The sequence below is a fragment of the Nerophis ophidion genome, linkage group LG19, assembly GCF_033978795.1.
Source record: "Nerophis ophidion isolate RoL-2023_Sa linkage group LG19, RoL_Noph_v1.0, whole genome shotgun sequence".
In the NCBI taxonomy this organism is placed as follows: Eukaryota; Metazoa; Chordata; class Actinopteri; order Syngnathiformes; family Syngnathidae; genus Nerophis; species Nerophis ophidion.
The window spans coordinates 2,177,569-2,189,509 of record NC_084629.1 but is presented as its reverse complement, the minus strand read 5'-3'; the positions used below and the strand labels follow the sequence as shown (position 1 = coordinate 2,189,509).

The window sequence follows — 11,941 nt, the reverse complement described above, 5'->3', positions numbered from 1 at the left end:
CTCGTGAGATATAAAAGGGGGGGAGGAGGAAAGATCAGGGAGGAGTTGGCAAGCCGGGTTGGGCGCCATTTGCGGACGACTCTTGCTGTCGCCGCTCGGGTTCCTCTGACCACTCAGGAAGGACATCGCTTTTTGAGCAGGTTTGACTCTTTTATTTTTCAATAAAGGCAGATGTCTTTTGCGCCGTCGTCGCTCCCACTGCTCGCTCCTCCATGTCTCCCTCTCCGTCTCTCGCTCTCCGGTTCGCTCTTCAGGCGGCCGCGTCTCCGTGTCTCGTGTCTTGCGTTCTGTCGTTCTTGCTCTTTTGTCGCTGTTGCCGGCTCTCCTACTCCTTCCCCGATCTCTCCTCCTTCTCCCCTTTTATATAACATGAGGAGATGGGTTAATTAAGCACCTGATTTAGATCGCGATGGCGTCGCTCCCGGCACGCCCCGCCTCTCCGCTCCGCCGCATCCTCCGCCTCCATGCCGCCATCTTGGGCAGGGCTGCAGCGTGCCCTGCCCTGCCGTCGGCCCGTGGGCTCTGCCTCCCCACAGTGCTATTTTTTGTTTTCATGAGTCAAGTTTGTTCTCCGCCATTGTGCGCGCCTTTTTTTTTTTTTTTTTTTGTAGTTATAGTGTTGAAATAGAAGATGTCTCTACCTTCACGCCATCTCCAGTCCAAGTTCACTTGCATCTCGGGAAAACAACCACCTCATAGTCCACGCTCTGACATTATGTTGCCAGCAAATCGCTTTCCCATAATGAATTTGGACGAGGAAGGAAAGTGGGAGTCGTTAGGAGCCATGGCGGGGGGAGACCTGACGTGGGGGCCAAATGGCAAGCTAATTCCAATTAGCTCCATTTGGTCCGAGGACGGCGCTACGTCACCGCAGTCCCGTAAGCCACGACCAATACGGAGGAAGTCAGGGAAAGCTTCTGCGAGCGGCTCCCCTTCCGGGCGGAAGTAGACTACAGGTTGTCCGGCTTCCCCAGGACAATGTCACGCCACCGTCAGTGGATGACTTAACATACCAGGATTTTTTTTTTTTTTTTTTTTTTCACCCACTCGATCTCGGGTAGAAACAAAAAGACTTTTTGGACAATTTAAAGGGGAGGATTCTAAGTCCAAGTCCACGGCTAGCACTAAGTCCAAATCCACGGCTAGCACCAAGTCCACGGCTAGCACCAAGTCGACGGCAAGCACCAAGTCCAAGTCCACGGCTAGCACCAATGCCTGCACCACCCCAAGCTCCACTGCCTGCACCACTATTTTTTGTTTTCATTAGTCAAGTTTGTTCTCCGCCATTGTGCGCGCCTCATAGTCCACGCTCTGACACTTAATTTCCCTAAAACTCGACAGTGCGCCTTATAACCGGGTGCGTCTAATGCAGTGTTTTTCAACCTTTTTTTTTAAACCAGGGCACATTTTTTCATTAAAAAATATACAGAGGCACACCACCAGCAGAAAAGGTTAAAAAAATGAAACTCCACCAGGTTGTCGTGCCTTATTTTGAGTTTGTTGTTGTTTCATGTGTGTCGTGCTTTAGTTCCTGTCTTGCGCTGTTATTTTGGTGACCCTTCCTGTTTTGTTGGTGTTTTCCCGTAGCATAGGCTGCCCATATTCTGAAATATGGAAAAGAGGACACATATATGCAGCACGCCAAGACCCGAACTAGGTGAAAATTTGCCAATGATACTTGAACTTGCTTTACACATAATATCCATCCATCTATCCATTTCCTACCGCTTATTCCCTCTCGGGGTCGCGGGGGACGCTGGCGCCTATCTCAGCTACAATCGGGCGGAAGGCAGGGTACACCCTGGACAAGTTGCCACCTCATCGCAGGGCCTTTACACATAATATATTTATTCAAATAAAACACTTTTCTCCTCTGTTGACAGCAGTGTTGACGCTAGGAATTTTCAAAATGGGGATTTTAACCTATTTAAAACATGTCATCAAAATTCCAAAATTAATCTTAATCAGGAAAAATTACTAATGATGTTCCATAAATTATTATTTTTTTTTTTTCCAAAAGATTCGAATGAGCTAGTTTTGCTCTTCTTTTTTTTGGTTGAATTTTGAATTTTAAAGAGTCGAAATATATTTATAAAAATATTGATCTGTTTCTATATATATTTATTGTGAGAAATCATTAAGACGATCAGTGTTTCCACAAAGATAAATATCATTAATTATTAATAATAATATAGAGTTAAAGGTAAATTGAGCAAATTGGCTATTTCTGGCAATTTATTTAAGTGTGTATCAAACTGGTAGCCCTTCGCATTAATCAGTACCCAAGAAGTAGCTCTTGGTTTCAAAAAGGTTGGATAGATGTAACCGATAGAAAAAAGAAACAGCATATTCAGGTATTTTTTTATTTATTTCATATTGTTGTTATTCATTTCACCAAAATCCATCACATGATGTGTTTTAGTTTCTTTTTACTTTAAATATGGATTGTCAGTAATATAATTCAAGTTTTTGTGGATTTATTTTTGCATTTCCTTTATTCTTACAAATCTGAGCTTTTATTTTGAAAGTTTGAGGATATGACGTCGCGTAGCTGCCGTTCCCGCCAGTTTGCGCCGTTCCTCACTGCGAGAGGTATGTCGTTTTGCTATGGGAATAACAAATCATATTTCTCGAGTTTAAATGCAAAATTAACGGAAGAATGTTGCTGTGCAAATGTTCGAGATGTGTTTAAGGAGGATTTTGTTTAGTGGCGTGTTTTAAAGAGCCATTTTGAGCGAGAAAAGGAAAGTTGTTTTGCCGAGACTTTTACCTGTTTGTGCGTGAATGAATGAGCGAGCGCGTGTGTCCTCCATTTTGTAGCCTACATGCTCAATGTGTTTTGTATTTTTTGTGTGTGTTAGGAGTTATGTGGAGAGGAGATGACCATTGCACACATTTTGTGTCTCATGTCACTGTCAAACAGGTATGTGTGTTTTTGGCCGCCATTTTAAAAATGTTTGTTTACTTTACTGTATGATAAATGTAATAGTGAGTGGCGAGTCTGCGCCGTTCTCACTGTGAGAGGAGTTATGTGGAGAGGAGATGACCATTGCACTCATATTGTGTCTCATGTCACTGTCATACAGGAATAAAGTGAATGTCAGAAGTTGAACCAGCCCCGTGTCCCATGTCATTGAATGAACGCAGAGTACTACACCAGGGGTGCCCACACTTTTTCTGCAGGCGAGCTACTTTTCAATTGACCAAGTCGAGGAGATCTACCTCATTCCTATTTATAATTTATATTTATTTATTTATGAAAGATACATTTTTGTTAACAAGTTAATGGTGTTTAATGATAATACGATCATGTTTAACACACATAGATTCCTTTCTTTCATGAAGACAAGAATATAAGTTGGTGTATTACCTGATTCTGATGACTTGCATTGATTGGAATTAGACAGTGGTGCTGATAACGTCCGCATTTTCAAATGCAGGAAAAAAAAGTCCTCCTTTCTGTCCAATACCACATGAAAGTGGTTGGATTTGGCATCTCATTTGTCCAACTTGCATATTCCTTTTTAAACACTTTGTTATGAGAGTAGCATAAGTGTGTGGCCCTTTAGTGTCTGGCAGCAGGTGAGTGACGTCAGTGAGAGTGCGGGTGGGCAAGCAAGTGAGAAAGCGGTCGCTGAGGGCGGGGGAGAAATACATTGGCATCAAACTCCGTAGCTTGCTAGCTTGTGCACGCTAGCTTTCTGAGACTCTTATTTTGTTAGCACAGGCAGGATGAAACAGGTCTTTTATGGTGAAGACAGGAACTGTGCAGTCGGTCTTTAGAGTTTTGACAGTAGGTACGGAGTCTCTAGAAATAAAATGTGTTTCTCTGCGTCCAGCCTGTTAGTGATTTTTTTCTTAAATATGAGCTCGCAGCAGCCGGCGTCATCTCACATGATCCTCGGGTGCCGAGAATGTCAAACAACTGACGAAAGTGAAGTCTTGGTATGATTGATGATTGCTCATTTTTATGTCTATTTTTTAATGCCTGGCTTGAGATCGACTGACACACCCTCCGAGATCGACCAGTCGATCGCGATCGACGTAATGCCCACCCCTGTACTACACACTAACAGCGTAGTCAGGACGCAGCAGACCCGCCCCGGCTACATAGAAGTATGACGCTGTAAAGCGCCATTCATGTAAAACTCGCGGGCCGCACCAACATTAAATTTTCACATCCAGGTGCGGGCCGCAAAATGACGTCTCGCGGTCTGCATTTAGCCCGCGGGCCGCCTTTTTGAGACCCCTGATTTAAAGTCCTCTAACCAACTTGAAATCGGCTTCTAAAGTATTTCCCAAGGTGTACGATAATGCTGCAACAAAACTGACGTGCTCTCTGGCGGCTCCAGCAGTCAACGTTGCGTGACTAATTGCATTGGCCAGATGTCGGAGGCATTTTCGTGTCCTCTTGCATAACAGATGTCGAACGGTTCCTCTAATTTAGCCTTTTTTTAAAAAATATTTTATCCTTTTTATCCACTAAGTTACGGCGAAGTAACTCCCGCTTGCACATTTCACAGCGCCGTGCTCCCGCTCTCCTGTGGGAGCTCGTGTCCCATTCCGCACCTGATGTGGATCCTTTCAAAACAACAGAGTCACAAACATTCGCTCCATCAGGCTCACAGATGTTTGCTTGTTTGTTATACTGATTGTTCACCCCCAGCATGGCCGGCTCTACGCAGGGGCAAGAGGGGGCAGAGCCCCCTTAAATAAATGTCTTGCCCCCTCAAATCAAAATTTGAGAAAGTCAATTTTAATAAACTCACAAAATTACTACATTACAAGTTGACAAAATTATCTGCACTGGCGGAAAAATCCGCCGAAAAAGGGACACCCACGATATAGTAGCAATAATAATAATAATAATAATAATGGATTAGATTTATATCGCGCTTTTCTATTGTTAGATACTCAAAGCGCTCACAGAGAAGTGGGAACCCATCATTCATTCACACCTGGTGGTGGTAAGCTACATATGTAGCCACAGCTGCCCTGGGGTAGACTGACGGAAGCGTGGCTGCCAGTTTGCGCCAACGGCCCCTCCGACCTCCACCAAACATTCATTCATCATTCATTCACCAGTGTGAGCGGCACCGGGGGCAAAGGGTGAAGTGTCCTGCCCAAGGACACAACGGCAGCGATTTGGATGTTAATAGGTGGGAAGCGAACCTGCAACCCTAGTGTCGGCTTCCCTCTCCTCCCTCCCTCCGCTGTGCGTGTATTCACCATTCCACAGGCTGCGCAGACCCCTCAGCCCTTAGTAAACATCCAATCACTGTTGCATTATGAAAGTAAAAGAAAAGGAAAAGTTGTCTACATTTATCATATACTTGTTAGGATGGGTGTATTTGTGTAGTCTTATCTGTCATAAACACGTTTATCGTCGCGGACTTTCGGTGCTACGGAGTTCCTTTTTTTTTTTTTTTTTTTTTTTTTACAACTTGACGAGTGCAGTGACAGCGGAGGCTCTGAGCAGCAGTGGTTTGGAAGGCAGAGAGCCTCCACTGTCCCTGTAACAAGCTACAAGTCATTTATGATGCTGTTAATGACGGTAAAAATGAAACATAAGGTATATATCCTGCTTAGCAGTCCTCCTCTGCTGTCCTCTGTTCAGAGCGGAGTCCCTAGCAACGGCCCGTTTTACTTAGCAACGGTCTGGCAATCGACTGCTGGAATTCTTTTTCTGTAGTTTTTCTTGTAATTCTACATAGTCAACCTTTGATGTTTCAATATACATTTTGTAATAAATAAATTATAAGTTTCATTTGATATGACCAAGACACCTAAAAACAAAAACACTGCCGTTTTCATCAATTTACAAGCAAGTGGGCAACACACATACATTGGAGTGAATGAATTTTGTGCCCAAATGAGTGCCCACGTTCTGTTTTATAAATTAGCTTGAGATTCTTTTTTATCATTATTCATCAGACTACCTTTCAGTTTTGTAAATATTGACTGTAGTGTGTGAAGTCCTATTTTGGGTCAAAATTTATTTGAGAGTTAGGCCATCCAGTTAGGATAAATGTTATGTTGTTGGTTGATAAAATCTGAATGAAGGATGTTTAATTTTATTTTATTCATTTGTTTTTATTTTTCAGTTTCCCCCCCTGAGGGATTGCCACCTTATTGTGGTCAGGGGGTTTGCGTGCCTCAGTGACCGTGAGAGCTATACCAGCAGGAGCTTAGTCTTCAGGTGGGACACCCATGTTGGACAAGTCTAAAGGTAGAGGCCTGACAAAGTGCAATCCACTACTCCAGGTTGGGGTTGGACACATAGCTAGAGACCCATTTCAATGAAGAAAGCATCGTTACTATAAGCACAGAAAAAAAAGTGCTGCAGCATGATGTGTACACATGATGCCCCCTTCACATTTCTGACTGCCCCCTCATATAAGCATGCCTAGAACCGCCCCTGACCCCCAGTATAAAAGAATCGTTCCGCAACAAGTCCCTTGAGCGCCATTATCTCTCTCGGAGCCACTCTGTCCGATTGACAGGATGTTACGCAATCAAATGAACACTGTGGTTAATTCCCATTATAAGGCAGGGAGAACAACAGCAGTTGGGTTTCTATTCCGTATTTTTCATTCCTTTCGGGAGGAGGGAGCCTGTGCTGCTCCTTGAAGATAGGACTTAGATGAGATGAGTTTGAAAATGGGCTTGAAAGCAAACTATGTTTGAAAGTAATCTAGCCGGAGCCACGCGCTTTAAAAGCCGGAGATTACACCACAGCTCACTTACTCTTGCGAGAGATAAGCTGGGAAAAAAGACACACACGAGGCTGAATAATTCAAATGTGCGTTTGAGCACATAGGTTCTGGGGACTTTTATGCCATGCCGCCCTCACATGGTTATTAAGAGCTCATGTTTTAATTAAGTACTCTCACGTGGCTGCATAATACATCCAATCCACTTTATTTATATAGCACATTTAAACAACAATAACGTTTCCAAAGTGCTGCACAGCCATGTTAAAAACAATTGTAAAAAAAATATATATATATAATATGCTCCACCAATGACTGAATAAAAACAAAAAATAAATAAATATAAAACCAATAAACCCATTCTGTTCATAACTTTTATGGACAGAATTTCTAGGCGCAGTCAAGGCGTTGAGGGGTTCCGGTTTGGTGACCACAGGATTAGGTCTCTGCTTTTTGCAGATGATGTGGTCCTGATGGCTTCATCTGACCGGGATCTTCAGCTCTCGCTGGATCGGTTCGCAGCCGAGTGTAAAGCGACCGGAATGAGAATCAGCACCTCCAAGTCCGAGTCCATGGTTCTCGCCCGGAAAAGGGTGGAGTGCCATCTCTGGGTTGGGGAGGAGACCCTGCCCCAAGTGGAGGAGTTCAAGTACCTAGGAGTCTTGTTCACGAGTGGGGGAAGAGTGGATCGTGAGATCGACAGGTGGATCGGTGCGGCGTCTTCAGTAATGCGGACGTTGTACCGATCCGTTGTGGTGAAGAAGGAGCTGAGCCGGAAGGCAAAGCTCTCAATTTACCGGTCGATCTACGTTCCCATCCTCACCTATGGTCATGAGCTTTGGGTCATGACCGAAAGGATAAGATCACGGGTACAAGCGGCCCAAATGAGTTTCCAGGTCTCTCCCTTAGAGATAGGGTGAGAAGCTCTGCCATCCGGGAGGAACTCAAAGTAAAGCCGCTGCTCCTCCACATCGAGAGGAGCCAGATGAGTTGGTTCGGGCATTTGGTCAGGATGCCACCCGAACGCCTCCCGAGGGAGGTGTTTAGGGCACGTCCAACCGGTAGGAGGCCATGGGGAAGACCCAGGACACGTTGGGAAGACTATGTCTCCCGACTGGCCTGGGAACGCCTCGGGATCCCCCGGGAAGAGCTAGACGAAGTGGCTGGGGAGAGGGAAGTCTGGGTTTCCCTGCTTAGGCTGTTGCCCCCGCGACCCGACATCGGATAAGCGGAAGATGATGGATGGATAAAAACAAATATGATTAAAAACAATTTTACAGGGTAAAATCAATTAAAACAGTAAAATAGAAATCAAAGTGTATAAAAAACACAGAGGACAACAGAGGACCACACAACTCACGTAGTGTTAAAAGCCAAAGAATAAAAGTGGATCTTAAGACGAGACTTAAAACACTCCACTGTGGAAGCAGTTTGAACATGGAGGGGCAGAGTGTTCCAGAGCTTAGGGCCGACCACAGAGAAGGTCCTGTCTCCCCTGGTCTTAAGTCTGGTCTTGGGCACCACGAGCTGGAACTGGCTCTCGGACCTCAGAGCGCGCGCAGGAATGTAAATTTGGATGAGGTCAGAGATATATTGAGGTGCCAGTCCATGTAAAGATTTAAAAACAAACAGCAATGTTTTAAAATCAATTCAAAAATGAACAGGGAGCCAGTGCAAACTGAAGAATTGGGGTTCTATGCTGGCGTTTCCTGGCCCCTGTTAAAAGTCCTGCTGCCGCGTTCTGGACTAACTGCAACCGGGAGAGAGCTTTTTGGCTAATGCCAGCATAAAGTGCATTGCAGTAGTCCAGGCCACTTGAAATAAAAGCATGCACCACTTGTTCAAAAAGGTTAAAAGATAAAAACGGTTTAACCTTTACTAAAAGACGAAGGTGATAAAAACACGATTTTAAAACGCCATTGACTTGTTTGTCTAGTGTAAAATGGCTGTCTATAGTGACGCCAACATGCACCATATTGCCAAAATTATTTGGCCACCTGCCTTGACTCAAATAAGAACTTGAAATGCCATCCCATTCCTAAGCTATAGGGTTCAATATGATGTTGGTCCACCTTTTGCAGCTATCACAGCGTCAACTCTTCTGGGAAGGCTGTCCACAAGGTTGCAGAGTGTGTTTGTAGGAATTTTACACCAATCTTCCAAAAACGCATTGGTGAGATCACACACTGATTTTGGCCTAATTCATTGTTCTATCACAGGGGTCGGGAACCTTTTTGGCTGAGAGAACCAAGAAGCCAAATATTTTAAAATGTATTTCCGTAAGAGCCGTAAAATATTTTTTTAACCCTGAACACAACTAAACGCGTGCATTTTTAAGTAAGACTAACATTTTTAGAGTATAATAGGTCTCTTATTCTTTCTAATAACATTTTTATTCTGAAGCTAACTGTGGAGGGGGCGTGGCCTGCCGGCTTGCAGCGAAGCGGGGTGTTGCCAGGACCGGCCTCGAAATCAGCGACAGGTGCGTAGATGGCCCACCTGGGCCTTGTTACCTAATCACCTGTCGCTATGTTATAAGCAGCAGCCAGGAGGAGAGACGGGGTTGGTGCTGGAGCCAGAGCGCGAGCCAGAACGAAAGAGAAAAAGACAATTGCTGGAAAGCAACTGAGAGACTTATTGAAATATAAAAATATACTGTAACCCTGAAACAGGGCCTCATGTCGGTTCTTGGTGGTCTGAAGAACCCCCAGGAGGGCAATCCCCACACTAACCAATAATAAATAACTTCTTACCATCAAGGCAACTTCTTGAACAGGTGCGGTAGAAAACAGATGGATGGATTAAAAATGCACGATGATGTTTTATATTTTGAACATCATTTTTCCATCCATCCATCCATTTCCTACCGCTTAATCCCTTTTGGGGTCGCGGGGGGCGCTGGCGCCTATCTCAGCTACAATCGGGCGGAAGGCGGGGTACACCCTGGACAAGTCGCCACCTCAATGCAGGGCCAACACAGATAGACAATTTTTTAACACACATTATTCATTATTTATCGTGTTAAGCAGAGTCAGCTCAAATTTACCTGAGAGCCGGATGCAGTCATCAAAAGAGCCACATCTGGCTCCCGAGCCATGGGTTCCCTACCCCTGTTCTATCGCATGGGTGTCAAACTCTGGCCCGCCGGCCAAATTTGGCCCGCCGTGTAATTTAATTATGGCCCTTGAGTCAGTATCAATTCAGTATTAGAGCTGGCCCGCCGGTGTTATACAGCGTTGGTGCCGCTGTAACACCGCATTCACCGCTAATACTCGTACTTGTCAACCCTCCTAATTTTCCCGATAGACTCCCGAAGTTCAGTGCCCCTCCCGAAAATCTCCCGGGGCAACCATTCTCCCGAATTTCTACCGATTTCCACCTGGACAACTATATCGGGGGCGTGCATTTAAGGCACTGCCTTTAGCGTTCTCTACAACCTGTCGTCACGTCCGCTTTTCCTCCATACTAACAGCGTGTCACATAATATTTGTGGCTTTTACACACACACGAACAAGTGAATGCAAGGCATACTTGGTCAACAGCCATACAGGTCACACTGAGGGTGGCCGTATAAACAACTTCAGCACTGTTACAAATATGCGCCACACTGTGAACCCGGGGGTGGCATGGCGTAGTGGGTAGAGCGGCCATGCCAGAAACCTGAGGGTTGCAGGTTCGCTTCCCACCTATTGACATCAAAAATTGCTGCCGTTGTGTCCTTGGGCAGGACACTTCACCCTTTGCCCCCGGTGCCGCTCACTGGTGAATGAATGATGAATGAATGTTTGGTGGTGGTCGGAGGGGCCGTAGGCGCAAACTGGCAGCCCAGCTTCCGTCAGTCTACCCCAGGGCAGCTGTGGCTACAGATGTAGCTTACCACCACCAGGTGTGAATGAATGATGGGTTCTCACTTCTCTGTGAACGCTTTGAGTATCTAACAATAGAAAAGCGAGATATAAATCTAATCCATTATTATTATTAACCCACACCAAACAAGAATGACAAACACATTTCGGGTGAACATCCGCTCCGTAACACAACAGAACAAATACCCAGAACCCCTTGCAGCACTAACTCTTCCGGGAAACTTCCAGCAAACTGACCAATAATTAACGTTTTATTCATGCATTTTCTCTTGCTACTTCAAGGTTTGAATGTTTGGTTCATTCATTATTGTTATTTTATTTTCAAATTTATTATTAGCCTGTGGAAAAAAAATTATATTTACCTCAGAAGATTGCAAATAGAAAAAAAGGCATAACATTTTTATTAAAATTTTATATGATTTGCCATTGATATTTTTTAAATTATCATTATTATTTTTGAAACTGGATTTTGCATGTCACTAAAGTTATATAAGCCCTGCTTGTTCAATATTTAATGCAAAACTTGTTTGCGTCCCTATTAAAAGGTTATTTTGTTCAACCTTTGTTCCGTTTAAAATTTTGGCCCACTCTGTATTTGAGTTTGACACCCCTGTTCTATCGGGTTCAGGTCAGGACTCTGAGCAGGCCAATCAAGTTCATCCACATCAGACAATGTCATCCATGTCTTTATGGACCTTACTTTCTGCACTGGTGCACAGTCATATTGGAAGAGGAAATGCCCGCTCCAAACTGTTCCCACAAGTTTGTGAGCGTGGAATTGTCCAAAATGTTTTGGTATCCTGACGCATTCAAAGTTCCTTTCACTGGAGCTAAGGGGCCAAGCCCAACTCCTGAAAAACAAACTCACCATAATTCCTCCTCCAACAAATTTCACACTCTGCACAATGCAGTCCGAAATGTACCGTTTTCTTGGCAAACCTCCAAACCTAGACTCGTCCATCAGATTGCCAGATGGAAAAGCGTGATTCATCACTAGAGAGAAGGCGTCTCCACTGCTCTAGAGTCCAGTGTTGACGTGCTTTACGTCTCTGCAACACACGCGTCGCATTGGACTTGGTGATGTATGGCTTAGATGCAGCTGCTCGGCCAACAAAACAAATTCTATGAAGCTCTCTGCGTACTGTACGTGGGCTAATTGGAAGGTCACATGAAGTTTGGAGCTCTGTAGCAACAGACTGTGCAGAAAGTCTTGGACCACTTTGCACTATGCTCTTCATCCGCTGACCCCTCTCTGTCAGTTTGAGTTGCTATTGTTCCCAAACTGTTCCATTTTCTTATAATAAAGCCGACAGTTTACTTTGGACTATTTAGGAACGAGGAAATTTCACGACTGGATTTATT

The 11,941-nt window shown here is 44.5% G+C and overlaps 1 long non-coding RNA gene across 1 annotated transcript; it reads left to right on the top strand.

Moving 5' to 3' along the window:
* Positions 1-2,574: 2,574 nt before the first annotated feature.
* Positions 2,575-3,112, top strand: LOC133537728 (uncharacterized). Its single transcript, XR_009802811.1, has 3 exons — positions 2,575-2,592; positions 2,862-2,923; positions 3,087-3,112. It is a non-coding gene; the product is annotated as an uncharacterized LOC133537728 (long non-coding RNA).
* Positions 3,113-11,941: the final 8,829 nt, after the last annotated feature.